The sequence below is a fragment of the Macadamia integrifolia genome, chromosome 5 (assembly GCF_013358625.1).
Source record: "Macadamia integrifolia cultivar HAES 741 chromosome 5, SCU_Mint_v3, whole genome shotgun sequence".
In the NCBI taxonomy this organism is placed as follows: Eukaryota; Viridiplantae; Streptophyta; class Magnoliopsida; order Proteales; family Proteaceae; genus Macadamia; species Macadamia integrifolia.
Window position 1 is genome coordinate 35,552,026 of NC_056561.1, and position 18,203 is coordinate 35,570,228.

Consider the following 18,203-nt stretch of genomic DNA (forward strand, 5'->3'; position numbering starts at 1 on the left):
ACGGATAACTATATCAAACACCAACAGTAAAAAGTATTTAAACATTTTAGATACTATTGCATCTATAAGTTTGAATTTGTCCAAAAAGTTATGGCAACCATGGTGTTGAACTAGAGTTGAAACAAAACATAAACAAGAATAATCGATATGACCAGGTTCCATATCAACAAAAAAGTTTTGATCATGGTCCATATCAACAAAAAAGTTTTGATCATGGTTTTAAGTATCGGTACGTATCGTACCGTATTGGCCGATACGTATCGTATCGTTCGTTAGCGGTACGATACATACAGATACACTACATGGAATTTTTGGGATATCTTATCATATCGACATATTGTTAAGTATCGGTACGATTAAGGATTGAAGTATCGGCATCAGTTGACGTATCGGTTGGCTAAAATTAAGATACGTATCGGAGGATATCGTATCGTATCAGAGATATGCCATAGATATGCATATAAATGGATAGGGACACATTTTTAAACACTTTCACATTAAACAATAGTTAAAAAAAGCTATATATAACATGTAGAATGCATAAACACTAAAACAGAGGATACTGCACTGATAAATAAGTATATTGAGTTCAAAACGTTCAAAATGTTCAAAATAATGAGGTTTCTTACAGTTTTCTGTTCTCATTGCCATTGCCACTGTGATGAATGCCATGAAGAGTGTCGTGGTGGTTCATATTCATAGCTAGGACCTTTTTTAATAGGAGCAACTAAGATAATGTCATGCACTTGTCGAACATGGGCACAATATTTACCCCAGTCGAAATATCTATCGTAGTGGGGCTCCCATTTATGGTAGAATCTTTTGTATTGTTCTGAAGTGGCCAATGTTGGTCCTACATAAGTCCCATATCCATAGCTTGAAGAAGCACATGAAGATACATGGTGTCCATATCCGGATGAGGGCATGAGGCACCAGCGTGATCCAGCTAATGCTCATTGACTCCATGCTACTCCTTAACGCATCACTATCACTTGGATTGTGGGAACGCATACCCCTCCAACTATAAAACTTTGGTTGAGTGCGAGCACTATGATTACTATCTTGGGTTACATGTGTAAACACACCCTCTTCTGTGAAATGTACTAGTACATACGGTTGGCCACCACCATCACCACCACCACCATCATCGGCACCATCCTTGGTTTGATCATCATCACTTTCTGGTTGAGCTACACTATATGTAGCACCTGATCTCGTCCTCCTGATATTGCCATCATCGGAGCTATCATCATCCTCTTATATATTTGATGGTGCTTCTGTTTCATCAAGTTTTCTAAAATTTTAATCTATCTCTTGGATGATGTTCTCTATAAATGGACCATGTGTGGTTTCTCATCGATATTCAGATAATTTATCCATCACCAAAACCTTTTTAGTGTCCTCAATCCATCCCCTAAATGAATATTCATCTTCGAGTATATGGGTGATTTCAATTGAGTTGGCATCAATATCATCCCCTGATTTCTCCATTTCTAAGTATTTCATCTTCAATTTCATGTTGTAGTGCACATACACTAGTTTCTCCAACTTCTCATAACTCAGATGATTTTGAGATTTGGTGTGTATCAATCCGAACGTACTCTAGTTACGTTTGCAGTCACTTGAGGATGCCGTGCATGATAATATTTTCATTACGATTGGCCTCAAGTTTGGAGCGCTCCACCCATAGTTGAGTCACCAATCAGCTGTATAAGGATAACTGCAATATTAAGAGTTTGAAATACAAGGATAGCTCATGAAACCTAAATTACCAATGTGTCGTGTTCCTATAGCATGGATAGCTAAATGATCAGCAAACCCATAAGTGGCCTCCCGGAAGAACTTCACCTATAAAGGTATTAAAATATTAATATGCCACTTAATGTATTAAATATTAATCAATCAATATGTAAGATTAGTAGATTACTAACCTTTTCAACTGCATCTTTGGCCGTATCAAAGATGTTAACTATATAACATCATTCAAATATTGCATCAAATCACTCCTAAACCTTAAATTGTTTGTGTAGTGAAGATCCGGATTCAAATAATAGACTGCAAATGGTTACGTCTTATTTATTGTTAACGATTGAGATATTAAATTACTTGTCCGATAAAGGTTTTAAACTAATATTTTTTCCCATCAGTGATTTATAATCTTAAAAAATGCTTTGTATGATTTTGGGTTCTCATCTTGTATCTTCTGTTTCATAATTTTCATACAATGCATTAGATTTCCCATAGTCTGCGCCTTATCCCCATTAACTACTCTAAGTACCACAAAGAGTGGTAGCATAATCTTAGTAAGTCGGGACACCCTTTCCCGAAACTTTGTTGAGGTGATTAGGTCTTGAACAGTTTTTCCAATTTCAATATATCTACTAATGAACCACTTAGTATAGGTTTTCAAGATTACCAAGTGCAATATAATTTGTTGTAAATCGTGTTGTTGTGGGCCTCATCAAGTCACCTTTCATGTACTTTCTCATCAATGCTAATACCCAATTGTAGATGAAGTAGGTGATCATCTTGGCATAAAAAATCACTTTGTGCACTTTGTTCATTTCACCAATGTCTTTGAACATCAAATCAATACAATGGGCTACACAAGGTGTCCAATATAGGGTTGGATATTTCACCATAAAACATTAGCCTTTTTGAAATTTGTGGCATTATCAGTCACAATCTGGACAACATTATCTGGCCCTATGTCATGCACAACTTCATCCATTAATCTGAACAAATACCTTGAAAAGCTGGTGATGGAAAAACAATCTTCCATAAGTCTTTCAACGCATCCTTAGATATTAAGGATTCAATGTATTCGTTCAGATTAATGGATAAAGTTATGCAGGACATAGGGTCAGATAATGTTATCCAGATTGTGACTAATAATGCTGTAAATTTCAAAAAAGCTGGTGTCTTACTTATGGTGAAGCATCCAACCCCATATTGGACACCTTGTGCAGCCCATTGTATTGATTTGATGTTCAAGGATATTGGTGAAATGAACAAAGTGCACAAGTGGTTTCTGATGCCAAAATGATCACCTACTTCATCTACAATTAGGTATTGACATTGATGAGAAAGTACATGAAAGGTGACTTGGTGAGGCCCGTAACAACACGATTTGTAACAAATTATATTGCACTTGATGGTCTTGAAAACCGGAATGAAGGGCTGGTTAAGTCATTCACCAATACTAAGTGGTTCATTAGTAGATATACAAGCACTGAAATTGAAAAAACTGTTCAAGAACTAATCACCTCAACAAAGTTTCGGGGAAAAGGTATCCCGACTTACTAAGATTATACTACCACTCTTTGTGGTACTTAGAGTAGTTGATGAGGATAAGGCACAAACTATGGGAAATATAGTGTATTCTATGAAAATTGTCAAACAGAAGATACAAGATGAGTACCCAAAATCATGCAAAACATTTTTTAAGATTATAAATCACAAATGAAAAAAAATGTTGGTTTAAAACCTTCATCGAGAAAGAAATTTCTCAATTAAATTTATAAGTGACTTTATTAATAATTTAATATGCTCAATCGTTAACAATAAATAAGACGTAACCATTTGCAGCCTATTATTTAAATCCGGATCTTCACTACACAGACAATTTAAGGTTTAGGAGTAATTTGATGCAATCTTTAAATGATATTATATATACAAGTTAGCTCCTAATATTGATGCGGCCAAAGATGCAGTTGAAAAGGTTAGTAATCTACTAATCTTACATATTGATTAATATTTAATACATTAAGTGGCGTATTGATATTTTAATACCTTTATAGGTGAAGTACTTATGGGAGGCCATTCGTGAGTTTGCTGATCATTTAACTATCCGTGCTAGAGGAACATAACGCCCTAGTAATTTAGGTTTAATGAGCTATCCTTGTATTTCAAATTTATTTCAAACTCTTAATGTTGCAGTTATCCTTATACAACTGATTGGTGGCTCAACTATGGGTGGAGGGCTCCAAACTTGAGGCCAATCGCAATGAAAATATTATCATGCACGACATCCTCAAGTGGCTACGAACATAACTGGATTACGTTCGGATTGATACACATAAAACCTCGAAATCATCTAAGTTATGAGAAGCTGGAGAAGCTAGTGTATATGCACAACAACATGGAATTGAAGATGAAATACTTAGAATTAGAGAAATCCGGGGATGATATTGATGTTAACCCAATTGACATCATCTACATACTCGACGATAAATATCCAGTTAGGGGATGGATTGGGGACGCTGAAAAGGTTTTGGTGATGGATAAATTATCTAAAGATCGATGAAAAACCACACCTAATCCGTTTATAGAGAACATCATCCAAGAGATAAATGAAGATTTTAGAAAACTTGATGATGAAACAGAAGCACCATCAAATATACAAAAGGATGATGATAGCTTCGATGATGGCGATATTAGAAGGACGAGATCAGGTGCTACATATAGTATAACTCAACCAGAAAGTGATGATGATGATTGTCACACCCCGCCTCCACTCACCTGGAGGCTGGTGACATGATTGCTACACCTTGATGATGGGTCATTTACGAGAGAGAGAGTCTCAATGTTTATATCTATCGTTGGTTACAACGACAGGTATAGAGACATAGCAAAACATTTTCAGCGTTCTCTCAACACTATAGGTGAATTCTTTAGGAACGTGCTACGTGCTTTCCTACTACTAGGAAAAGAGAATATCAAACCTCCTAACTTCAATCGTTGACCTAAATAGATACTGGAAAAAACAAAGCTCTATCCTAGCTTCAATATGTTGTTTTATGGTTATATGAGTTTGATTTGATGAATATCCACTTAATTGGTAGTAAGACTGTATTGGTGCGATCGATGACACTAATGTTAGTGCTTCTGCACCTCTAGCCAAACAAATACCGTACAGAGGAAGAAAAGGAGATACCACCTGAAATGTTATGTGTGCATGTGACTACAACATGAAATTATATTTGTGTACAATGGTTGGGAGGGTTCTGCCAATGATTATTGAGTATTTAATAAAGCCTTGTCAAATCCTAGAATTGAATTTCCCCATCCTCCACCTGGTAAATTCTAAATCTTACCCACAGTTGATTATGAGTTATTCTACAGGTTGTGTTAATACAATAGGTTATATTCTAGGTAAATATTACGTGGTTGATTATGGTTATCCATCTACAACTAGGTTATTGACACCATTCAAATGACAAAGGTATCATCTAAATGATTACAAGAATAGATGACCAAAGACAGCAATAGAGCTATTTAATAATAAACACTCTTCTGTTAGAAATGACATAGAGTGCAGCTTTGGATCTTTGAGAAAGAGTTTTCCATCTCTTAGCAAAATGCTATGTTTTCTACTCAAACCTATATCGTCATAGCTTGTTGTGCGCTTCACAACTTTATTCGGAGGAAGAAATTGCAAATGAGAATTTTGCAGAATTTGGTGAAGATTGGATAGATTGGCAAACCCTGAGGAAATTCATGATTATATATCGTCGGCTCACGTTGATACAAGCCTAATGGAAAGAAGAAGACAGATGGATGATCTTAGAAAAAAGATTACGAATGTTAGCTGTTAAAGCAGGAATGACTCAAATTACAAGATTACAAACTTTGATTGGATTTAAACTTTAAAGTACTTGGATATGTTGGCTTTAAGAATTATGTTGTTTGACCGAATTTATGTCCTTAATTTCATACTTGAACTTTTAAGAATTATGTAAATACTTGAACTTATTCCTATTTCATGTTTTCATTATTAATCCTATTTTAGTATATTTTTGTTACAAAACTTCATATATTTTCGTATATTATCTTACAGTGAGATGCAAGAGAAGGATTGATGTGCAAAATCGGATGGTGTTGAAAGTGTCTCGTACATAACGAAATCCAGGACGATGATTTTTCAAATATCCTACAAATGAAACCCATGTAGGACATCTCATGTGGGTAGACACCACCATCCCGATGAGGATATTGATGAGCGCATCCATGATAATGGCTTCAAGAATAGCAATTGTATAAATCCCCTGCAAGGAAATATGATGAAGCGTTTCGTTTTTGATGTCACAACTTTTATGTTGACATGGAAGCTGATCATATCGATTATTTTTGTTCATGTCTTATAAATCAACTCTAGATACTTGTGTAAAAATGGGTGCCATAACTATTTGGACAAATTCAAACTCATGGATGTAGTAGTATCTAAAAATTTTAAATGGTCTTTAATGTTGGTGTTTGATATAATAATCCATATAGTTGGAATCCAATCTAACAATCCTTGACTATCATTTTTTTAATTAAAAAATCACAACTTTGGCACTCATGGTGTGGATGGTATTTTACGTAAATAATGGTTTCTAACATAAACAATTCTGCTAAGTGTGAACCATATAGGTTTCTATTTCTTCCAGGTTATGAAAACATTTTTTTTTTCAGTGTTCCAAACAACATTTAAGACGCAGAATCACTACAAAATCACATAAATACAAAAAGCGTGTCGGACCCAAAATCAAGTTTTAAAACAGAAATGTTGTCATACTGAGCCTTAGTGTCTACATTTGAGAGGAGATTCCCCCCGGTCTTTTTTTAGTTTTTACTTTTTGGTCTTTAAAAGGCTAATAATGACTTTCTCTCTCTCTTATCTTCTATCTTCTTCGTAGTATATGTGGTAAAAGACTGTTTCTTTCTTCTATTTTCTCCTTCTTCTTCATAGTTGTTAACATATGTTGAATCCTTTCTTACATCTTTCTTTTTCTAACCTAGTTGCTGCCTTGTATGATGTATCCCAACCCCACAGTTTCCAATTATGATGGTGTTTTCTATTTATGTTATTTCGACCTTCTTTGAGTTCCTTTACATTGGCTATTTTACTATTTCACATGTTAGTTGGGAAATTAAGATTATAGTAAAAGTTCATGCATTAATTTGACATTATGCTGCCCATGTTTCCCTACACCCATATTTCACTAATTGTTATCTTGTTAGGTTGATTGCTTTCACCTTGGTCTATATTGATCATTGTTACTTTTAAATTCCATGTATAATCTCTATGTCTACCATGTGCTAGTCCCCAATTAGATCTTTTTTGGATTTTACCTATCCTATCATTGCCTGTCCTATCAGCCCTACATCATTAGAAGTTGCATACAAACAGTTTTTCCTCTAGTAAGAGATTTGCAAAAAACAAGATTAGCATAAGTGTGTGTGCGCGCACACGCGAGCGCGTCAGAGAGAGAGGTGGGAGATTTGCAGATGAATGATTTTTCTCCAACCGAGCAAAAACGAGGGAGTTAGAAGTTACAGAAACACTATTCCTCTAACAATGAGTTTTGTAGAAGAAAAAAAAGTTAGATACTATTTTAGACAGTAGAGAGATCATAATGAGGAAATCACCTGCTAGTGTTCTTTTAAGCGAAGTAGCAGGCAAAAGAATTTGCTTGTGAGGGAGGAGGCAATTCCCAAAAGTTCACAACTTTAGGGTTTCTTGGGTTCCTTTGTTTGTGTCAACAGGTGTGAGGTCCACGGCCAGTTTTCAGACCCTCTCAAAAGAGTTGAAAAAGGTTGATTAAGAGTCGTCGCCTAGATTGGGGAAGAGATGACATACCTCTATCCAGTTGTGTTACATGGTCAATATACAGAATGTAAAGCATAATGGCAAAAATCTTGGAGGAACTAACAAGATATTAACCCTAGACTAGGATTAACATATGTTGGAAAATTACAGAATTGCCATTAAGCACACAAACATGGCATACAAGCACATTAAAGTATCTCAACATAAGAATAAAGTCAAACACACATGGTAGACTCGATGATCATGGATATCAGAGGCATAATCAGCATAAAAGATCAAAATAATATACATGAATTCATGCATAAGATAAAAGACATATATCCTTTGTCTAAACATATACTAGGTAAGAGAAAACAGATAAAACAAGGGAAAGGGTCCTACGTCGAAGACTTAGAGGTAAAACTCATAGAGAATCAATTAAAAATGATCCAAATAACCAGTAAAACATCTTGAAATAATTATAAATTGAATCATGAGGTCAAATGGCGAGGGGGTGTGATTTAAAAAGGAGAGAGAACATAGCTTGAAAATTATAAAGCTTCGAGGGATAGGAGGTGTGATTTGAAAAAGGAAAGAGAATACTTATTTACAGGAATTCTCTGATCCTCCATTAGGAGTATCATACTCCAAGGAGCACCTACGCCGTGCGTCCTAGGGCTCTCAATGAGGGGTTGACATGATTCCTTTTCCTAATCCCCCCCTTGTGGGGCTGGGATTTATCGATGCACGTGTTACTTCCGAGGCTGATTTCAAGATATTTGAGTTAGAATATAAGGATGGAGAGAAAGTGAGGGAACAAGAGAGTGGAAGGTTAGAGAAGAAGAGAAGATAATGGTGGAATGTTTGTGTATAGAGAAAACATTCTCCACCACATATATATTACTTCACTAACAATATTAAAGGAATTACATACACCCCCCAAGGGAGGTAAAAGGGAAAAATAGGAAATACAATAAGAGACAAGAATATAACAAACTTGTTCCTAAAGTACCCTTATTACACAAACTCTAACACTCCCCCTCAAGAATAGATATCATGCATGTCCAACTTGTATACACCTCCCTAGGGAGGTAAAAGGGAAAAATAGTAAATACAATAAGAGACAAGAATATAACAAACTTGTTCCTAAAGTACCCTTATTACACAATCTGATGACCGAATACCGATTGAAAAATTTTCAAATACCGATTGAAAAATTTTCAAATGTATTGTCCAATGATGCGAAGATCAAACACAAGTTTAGCTGAGAACACAATCATATTTCTGCCCAAAATAGACAGGGCCCACAGATCTAGGGTTTGATGGAGTGGTCATTTTCTCAGCTCAAGACACTAGCAGCAAGTGAGGCCACACACAAAATTTCGCCGCCCAGCCAGCTCCAATCCCTAATGTGGTTTTCCTAACTTTAGCAAGTTAAAAAAATGAATGCAAATAGCAACGCATTGTGTTGATCCTTGGCTTGATCCTTGACCCAAACGCACTTCACTTGGGGCAGCCGCGAGCCAGTCTCACTTGCTGCTAGTGTCTACAAGTGCCAATTAGATTTTAGATAGAATGGTTATTGAATTCTTCCTCCAAGATAGATTACAGAGAACCAGAAGACAAGATTTAATCTAACAATTACAAATAATAAGGTAAGACCCCTAGGACTAGGAAAGGATTCACAATTAATCAACCACAAACTCAAAACTTGGGTCCCGATATGCTTGAGATTAATCAGGAATGGATCAACAAATGGCCAATCCTACAATCCAACACAATCTAGAAAGGGGAGACCATCGGATTGATCTGTCAAGTGAAGACATTGAAAAGGACATTAAAACCCTATTTGATGAGTTGCAGCCTTGCAATGGTGCTCTTTCCCGAGGGCAGCATTGAATGTGTTAAAAACATACACCAAATGTTCCGGAACGGCAACCTAGTATGTGATGAAATTTACATCCAATTCAGGTAAGGGTCTCAATCAAGACACTTTTCGATATTCGAGATGGATCTTTATTGTTTGGTGTTAATCCCAAAACAGTCCCATTTAGTTAACGGGACCAAACCTAAGTCCCAGTCCCAATTATTAATGGGACGAGATGGTATCAATTCTCAATATTCGAAATGGGTCTTTACCAGTACCAAAGGTGCCAATCCCAAAATTGTCCCATTTAGTTAACATAGTCCCAATTATTAATGGGACGGGATGGTACTTGTTCCTAATCAATTATAGGCACTATTAGAAAGGGAGAAGAACTTCAATGGTTCATTGGTTCCAAACAAGATGGTTTCATTATTATTGTTGATCTTTGCATTCTCATGACACCTAAGGTGATGTAGATAAGTCACTTGGGCTTATTTTATTGCAAATAAGCCTTGGGTTGTGTTATATATGTGTTGGCCCTTTGATCCCATGGGTTTTCTTTGAAATTGACCACTTTAATGGGCTTAAAATATGGGTAGAAGGTAGAAAAACGGGATTTAATTCTTTAGTTTAGTTGGTTGATATTTAATTCAATAAATGCCCATTAGGCCATTGGTCAGTTGTAAAGTCCTATATGGACTATTAGTTAGTTAGTCCTACTCCATGTTGGAGTCATAAAGTCAAGTCCTAGTTCAATTTTGAATTCCTAATTGTAGTAGGAGTGTCTAGTCCTATTGGGAAACTAGCTCCTAGTATTAGTTTGATTGCTATTTTGCCCTCTATAAATAGGGGAGCCTATGTACTTATAATTCAAGATTTGAATAAATGAATTATTGAGTGATTACTCTTTGGCTAAAAAAATTGTTATTGAGAGGTGAGATGCCTAAACCTTTGAGGGGTGTGATACCCAAAACCTGAGGGGTGATATACCCATTCCTTTATTCCCTTTCACCCTTCTCAACCCTCCATCAATTCTTCTTTTTCTATTTTTATTTTCTGTTTATTATTATTAGAAGTTCAGACCTGTTAAAGCATAAAAAATCAAAATCAGCCAGCCAAAGAGTTCTTGTTCTTGAAGCCAATCGACCCTCATTGCTGCCCAAGTTTGAGATCTGATCTGCAAATCCTTTGGGGGACTGGTTCTATACTCGAAGAAGATAAATTGATCCTCTCTTGAAGGTTATCTGAAGAAGACAAGTTGTTGTTCCTGCAGAATTCTTCACATTCTCTCTCTTAGGTCTAAAAATCAAGAAAGCGCATTACTCCATAACCAACCGTCAGAAGCCCTTCATATTTGGGGGTTTTTGTACCCTCCTTAGGGACTATCTACACCCAAAAGTGCAGCTCAATCAGACTCTCATAGACCTGACCGCACCTTTCTCTCTCTAGCTCTATAGGTCTTTCTCTCTCCTACCGGGTTGGGTTTTGGGCTGATTTTGCTCCTATATGGGTATTGTATCTTTGGGGTTTTATTTGATGGTATTATTTCTTTGTTTCTTGCTCCTATTTGTATTGTTTGGGGTTATAAATTGCGAAGTTAGTTACTTGTAACCTACTCCTACATTAAGTGGTATCAGAGCTACGGTTGAAGAAAGCTCCAAACAATCTATCAGTGCCTAACCGAAGATGGTTCCATCAGTTCGTTACTTCGCTGGACAAAGAGATACATTCTACATCCTTGATTGGTTAGATTCTCTGGAGGAATATTTTGACTACTATAACTTGACAGAGACACAAAAGCTTCAAGTTGTTTACTTTCGATTGATTGGTCGTGCTAGAGATTGGTGGAGAGTCTATGAAAAGAGACTCCGAGTTCGAGGACATGAGCCTAGGACTTGGGAAAAGATGAAGTATGAGTTAGTGACACAACACCTCCCTGTATATTTCCAAAGAAGACTCTTCCTTCCATAGGATTCCCATTAGAATACATCTATTGCTGCCCAATCTAATGATCAGCCACGTTATTTTTATGGGGAATTCCTTGAATGGATGCGTGAATTGGACATGTATATTGACAACTATAACTTAACAGAGACACAAAAACGCCAATATATATGTTCCCAGATGAGTGATTGTGTTTGAATGCAATAGAGTCCGTGAAAGGCAACTTCAAGCTCAAGAATATAAACCTAGAACGTGGGACGAGATGCAGTATGAGTTGGCAGTCATGAATGAAACATGTACTTCCTTCCACCAGATGTCCAAAAGCCACCCACATACTTGACAATAGCATGAAGGAATCATCGGCCTCTATTGCGAAGGAGCAACAAGAGAAGACACCTCTGACCAATGAACTAGAGTCAAAAGTTGAGGTTAGCGTTAAAATTTTTTCAGCCATTCCTATTGTTAAGGAAGAACTAGTCATTGATGTTCCCATCAACGAGACTCATATGGGAGAAGTCGAAAGCAACAAGATTGCCACAATGGACAATGAGGTTGAGACTAGGGAACTTGACAATATAACAACTGTGACGATTGTGAACAGTTAAGAGGAAGATCCTAAGGAGTTTAAGAATGAAATTGTGTTTGAACCATCAATTGAACCGATTAGGAACCACCAGGTAGATGAACCAAAAGAGCTTTATATTGCATTGAAGTTAGAAAAGATCACAGGGATATATGTAGATGAACCTATGGATACATCTGAAGATGTTGAAGTTGAGCATGTGGAGTTTGTCACCCCATTAAAGTATCTTGAAGATCGAGCACCTCACATTCTAGACTACAGCTTTATCATCAAAGAGCTACCTGAATTTTTCTACTGCTTGAAGAGGGACGTGCACCATGATATAATCACCCTCACACTCAAGGATTAAAGTATCTGTATCGGTCGTCATATCGGTCGGCTAAAATTAAGATACGTATCGGAGGGTATCGTATCAGAGATACGCTAAGATACGGTAAAGATACGCACATAAATGGATAGAAAACACTTTTTTATACACGTTTGCATAAAAAATTTGTTAAAAAAAACTATTGATAACATGTATTATGCATAAACACTAAATTGAGGGTATCGTACTAAGAATTCAAGATTTGCAATTGTCCCATAAATATAAAATCCTTGTTCCCAACCTTGATTTTCACTTTAATTATAGAGAAATATGGCTGACAGCAACTTTGGAGAAAAACCCTTCAAAAAATCGTGTTTTTCTGAAAAATGACCCAACTTGGTCATTATATGACCATAGCGCACTGTATTGGTACATATCGTACCATATCGGTATGTATCGGTCGATACATACCGAAACATACATTTCACTCGATTTTATTTTTTCTATATATTATAGGTACGTATCGGTGGTGTATCGGTGGATACATATCGATACGAAAGGGTTTTAAAAATTCTATATATCGTATCGTTGTGTATCGTACCGGTCGATTAAATTTAAGATACGTATCGGAGGGGTATCGTATCGTATCGGAGATACTTTAAACTAGAGTCACATTACAAAATTCGATGATGAATTTTTTCTAAGAGAGGGCGAGTTGATGTAGATAAGTCACTTGGGGTTTTTTTATTGGAAATAAGCCTTGGGTTGTATTATATATGTGTTGGCCCTTTGATCTCATGGGTTTTCTTTGTAATTTGCCACTTTAATGGGCCTAAAATATGGGTAGAAAGTAGAAAAATGGGATTTAATTTATTAGTTTAGTTAGTTATTTAATTCAATAAAAGCCCATTAGGCCATTTGTCAATTGTAAAGTCCTATATGGACTATTAGTTAGTTATTCCTACTCCGTATTGGAGTCATAAAGTCAAGTCCTAGTCCTATTTTGAATTCCTAGTTGTAGTAAGAGTGTCTAGTCCTATTGGGAAACTAGCTCCTAGTAATAGTTTGATTGCTATTTTGCTCTCTATAAATAGAGGAGCCTATGTACTTATAATTCGAGATTTGAATGAATGAATTATTGAGTGATTACTCTTTAGCTAAAAAAATTGTTATTGAGAGGTGAGATGCCTAAACCTTTGAGGGGTGAGATGCCCATTCCTTTATTCTCTTTTAACCTTCTCAACCCTCCATCGATTCTTCTTTTTCTATTTTTATTTTCGGTTTATTGTTATTAGAAGTTCAAACCTGTTAAAGCATACAAAATCATAATCAACCAGCCAAAGAGTTCTTGTTCTTAAAGCCAATTGACCCTCATTGCTACCCAAGTTTGAGATCTGATTTGCAGATCCTTTGGGGGACTGGTTCTATACTCGAAGAAGATCAATTGATCCTCTCTTGAAGGTTATCTGAAGAAGACAAGTTGTTGTTCCTGCAGAATTCTTCACATTCTCTCTCTTAGGTCTAAAAATCAAGAAAGCGCATTACTCCATAATCAACCGTCAGAAGCCCTTCATATTTGGGGGTTTTTGTACCCTCCTTAGGGACTATCTACACCCAAAAGTGCAGCTCAATCAGACTCTCATAGACCTGGCCGCACCTTTCTCTCTCTAGCTCTATAGAAGGTCTTTCTCTCTCCTATCGGGTTGGGTTTTGGGCTGATTTTGCTCCTATATGGGTATTGTATCTTTGGGGTTTTATTTGATGGTATTATTTCTTTGTTTCTTGCTCCTATTTGTATTGTTTGGGGTTATAAATTGCGTAGTTAGTTACTTATAATCTACTCCTGCATTATAAGGTGTCCCTGTTGGTGTATGATGTCTTGTATTCCGTTGCAGTTTAATCCAAGGAGTACTGGTGCAGCACCTAGACAGGCAGGATGGCGGTCCCACTCGAATTTTTTATTTGAGGGCAATTGTGTACTTTCCGGATTAGGGTTTTTTCGCTATATATTTGTAGCGAGGGTTTCTTTCTCTGAAATGCAAGCAATACTGAGAGGTGTGAGGACGAGCGCTGTAACCCTATTCTCCATTGATAGTGAAACAGGATCTCATCTCACCAGGGATGTAGGCAACCTTGCTGAACCTCGTAAAATCCGTATGCATTGTTTGTTTTGTTTTTCCATTATCTTCTGCATCGTTTTAGGGTTGCGTTTCTACAGTCCCCTTACTTTAGAAAGCAAATTAGAATGCAAAACCATGATAAATTTCACAGTTTTATTCTTCAAACTCTCTAAGATCACACATGTTAACTTTTAAAAATAACAACTAAGAATTACAGATTACCAAATAAATAGCACCCAATATAGATTCAATGTCATCACCAAACAAGTTTATGGTAACAGAACTAAAGGTCCATTAGCCGAAACCTCCACAAGAGAAAGACCAACCAGATAAATCAAACTTTAGCCATAAAACTAAAACACATGAACATGAATTATACCCTTTGAAACAGAACTAGTGGTTTCGGTTCGATCCGGTACCTATCTGGTATTTTATTGCTCGTACCATGAGGAATCTATTCTCAGAACCATCATGTCCAATTTATTATTCAGTACCAAAATCAAAACCCAACACCATTGTCTCAGCTGGACGGTTCCAAGACAGTTACTGGTTCTGGTCCCAAATTGACACAAGTTTTGATTGTCTCAATTGTCTACTTTCACCCAAAAAAAATTTGTCTCAGCTGTCTATAGATCTATAAGCATAAGGTTGCATATTTTGATCCTCTCCCCCCCCCCCCCCCCTCCTTCTCATCACTCCTTTAGATTACTTAGGCGGATTGTCAGAGTGGTGGAACAAGTGAAAGATAAAAGGGGTGAAACAATATATAGCAGTCAATTCTTGAGCATCTCTAACTATTGTTTAATAATTTCAGAACTGAAACCATAAGAATTAGTGGGCGAGTATGTGGCACAACGGTTACAAGTTCGAAACTTGGAAACAGCTTCTCCTTCAGAACAGGGGGTTAAGGCTGCATACATTTGCCCCCCAAACCCTGCAGTAGCAGAATACTGGTGCACTAGGTTGCTCTTTTTTTCTCTGAAAGCACAAGAATTGTTGTTTCCAAAGGTGTTATGCTATATCGACTCAACCAAATAGATCCCCGTTTACAATCATACCAATTACCAATTTGTTGCTTGCGGATGATTGAGAGATATATAAATGAAGATATCCTCACCAGTCCATCACCATTTGGTTCGTCACACTCACATACAGACAGAAGACAGTCACAAACGGAATCTAAAACTATAGAAGATGAGCAAGGTGACATTCTCTAAGTATTTTTTGTCCTTGGGCGAATGATGGAGTAAGAAATCAGAAAAACATGAGGAAAAAGAAAATGGAAAAGGAAAGAGCAAAACTTGTTTGTCATTGTTGCGGACAAGAAAATCCCTCCTTGTTGACAAGAGGAACGATTTGATATCATGAGCATTACAAGTTACCTGAGTTATGAATGCCAACTGCTGAATCCTCTTTACCATCCCCCACCCCTGCTGCAATAAGATACGAACAAAGAGAGAAAATTAGCTGTTTCCCCGTACCGTACCCTCATCAAAACTAGGCAAAACATTTGTTTCAAAGAGCAAAAGCACAGGAGAAATTGAAGGCAACGGGATGGAGTATAGAGATAGCAACAGAGAAAAGAGTATTTAGAAGACATAGTGAGCCAAATTCTGCATTTGGGCTTTCCAGTTGAGGTCCCGTCTATAGAGTGTATAGAGTTTCACGATTGGTCCTTTTCCAACACCCTAAATATTTGCCTCCAGATGAACACATTCACCTACTGCCATAAAAGACCTTTCCCCATAGAACAGAAAAGTCTCTATACAGAAACAACAGCTTTTGGGTTGTTGAAGAGAGCCATTCCAATAATTTCAAATACAAATGAAAATCAGAGCGAAGAGAGCGAGACCTTGTAGAGAAGGATTCGGAAAATCACCTTCAGGCTTCAATCGCGGGAGCCAAAGCCAGATGCGCCGGATTTGCAGTGAATCATAGTCTGAAGGGGTTCTGTGTTGGACCTATGACCTCCTGTAAAGTGGTCTCTTCTCGATCACAGCTGCGGTCTTCGCCGGAGCTTGTGTTAGAGTTTTTTCATGTTTCAGAGACATGGCTGAGAGACTCGAATACAGGACTTCCCCGTCGTCCACCTTGGAAATGTCAATCTTATTTTTAACCCTAAAAAATGGAAAATGAGGAAAGAAAGCGAGTAGGGAGAGAGATTATTGCCCTTCTGGTTCGACAAGTGGAACAACAGAGAGAAAGGCGAGAAGGGTTTATTAGGAGACTATGTGAGTCTTGATACTCTCCATCCATCTTCTGCCATTCGTCCATTGGAAGAGAGAAACAGAGATGGGAACTTAGAGAGATGGAGGAAAAGACATGAACACGGAGGAGAGAGAAAAATATGACCGTTGTGAAACTCTCCAACGGAACTTTCAGTAAAGATGGTACATTTGAGAAACAGAAAAGGCAAAATAGGTGCAAGTAAGACCCAGCGCCCGAACCCACCCTTGGCCTGCCCTAAGTCCTAAGTCCATAATCCGTATAGGGCTAGGCCTGTGAAAATTTTTTGCCCCAAGTCAAGGTCAAGGTGGGTAAAGGTTGATGTCTGCGATCTGTCCAAGCCTGTCTTGAACCCGATCTTGATTTTTTGCTTTGAGATGGTCAATTTTTTTAAGTTTGATAATCATTATCCACCATGGTTATGTAAACTACTTAAATTTCTTATCCAATGAAGTTAAGTTTAATTTTTATTTTTATTTTTAATTATAAGGGATTTAGTTGCAAAGTCAAATGAATTATTAGTTATTTCATATTTTATAGGGCAAAGTTAAGATATACTCAGCCCTAGATGGTAAACTATAGTCAGGAACATCCTAACCTGGATATGGGTTGGATTGAGCCTTATAGGGTTGTGCCTGGATTGAAGTTTTTAGGTCTTGAATTTAGGGTGGACTTAGACCCAACTAATAGGATTCAAGATTGGGATATGATTTTAAGAAACTCGGCCTGACCGCCCTAGATAATGCTTTTTTGAAATAAAAATAGAAATAAGATTGAAAAAAGTAAAAAAATGGTTCATATAGTAAACAGAAAACACCCACATGAGTTGTCTCTTTCACAGAATTCCAATGAAAAAGAAAGTCAGTTCAGTTTGAAGGAGATTTAAGAATGTGAAGACAAATTATTTAGTGCAAAGGATTAAACTAACCAACATTAACATAAGATTGTGACTTTTTATCATATTCTATTCTTTTTTTTGGTAAAAATATACTAATCCCACTATTGCTTAAGAACTCACTTTTCATTTTAATGGGTTTTCCATTGCTGTAAAGTCTTTAAAAACCTGTCCAAGATATTTGACTTGAAGTGCATCTCTCCTTCCTTCCTTCAACTCTTCTTCATCCACTTCACGTTTGTTCCCACATTACAATTTACGGATCTTCTCTTATTTATATATTTAATCCTTTGTCCCAAGGCCCAAGAACAGATTCAAAACTCTCCCTCTCCTTTTCTTTTCTATCTTCTTCCTTGATGGGATTAATAGAGTAATAGATTTTGCATGATCAGTAAAATTAAATACTCTTTCTTTCTCTCTCTTCTTCCTTGGTGGGATAAGCAGAGTAATAGAGACTGAGTGGTCAATAAAATTAAATAGTCTCGGAGAAGTAAGATTTCAGTTCCACATTACCGATTACTCAGGATTCTTGAAAGAGTAATAGACACTGGAGTGAACGGTAAAATTAAATACTCTATGGAGAAGTAAGATTCCAGTTGCACAGTACCCACTAAAGTTCCACATTACCCACTACCCAAGATTCCTGAAAGCCCATATCTTTATCCCCAGTTTCCCACCACTACAAACA

The 18,203-nt window shown here is 36.9% G+C and overlaps 1 long non-coding RNA gene across 3 annotated transcripts in view; it reads right to left on the bottom strand.

Annotated features, from left to right (window-relative positions):
• The window catches only part of LOC122077748, a 28,351-nt gene extending 11,594 nt beyond the window's left edge, over positions 1 to 16,757 (bottom strand). For 2 of the 3 annotated variants that reach the window (XR_006139948.1, XR_006139949.1), the window contains exons 1-2: positions 16,274 to 16,757; positions 15,777 to 15,827 (exon numbers count right to left, since the gene is read on the bottom strand). This is a non-coding gene — a long non-coding RNA (uncharacterized LOC122077748). The remainder of the gene's footprint in view (positions 1 to 15,776; positions 15,828 to 16,273) is intronic. The other variant, XR_006139950.1, reaches the window with a different exon arrangement.
• Between the last annotated feature and the right edge of the window lie 1,446 nt (positions 16,758 to 18,203).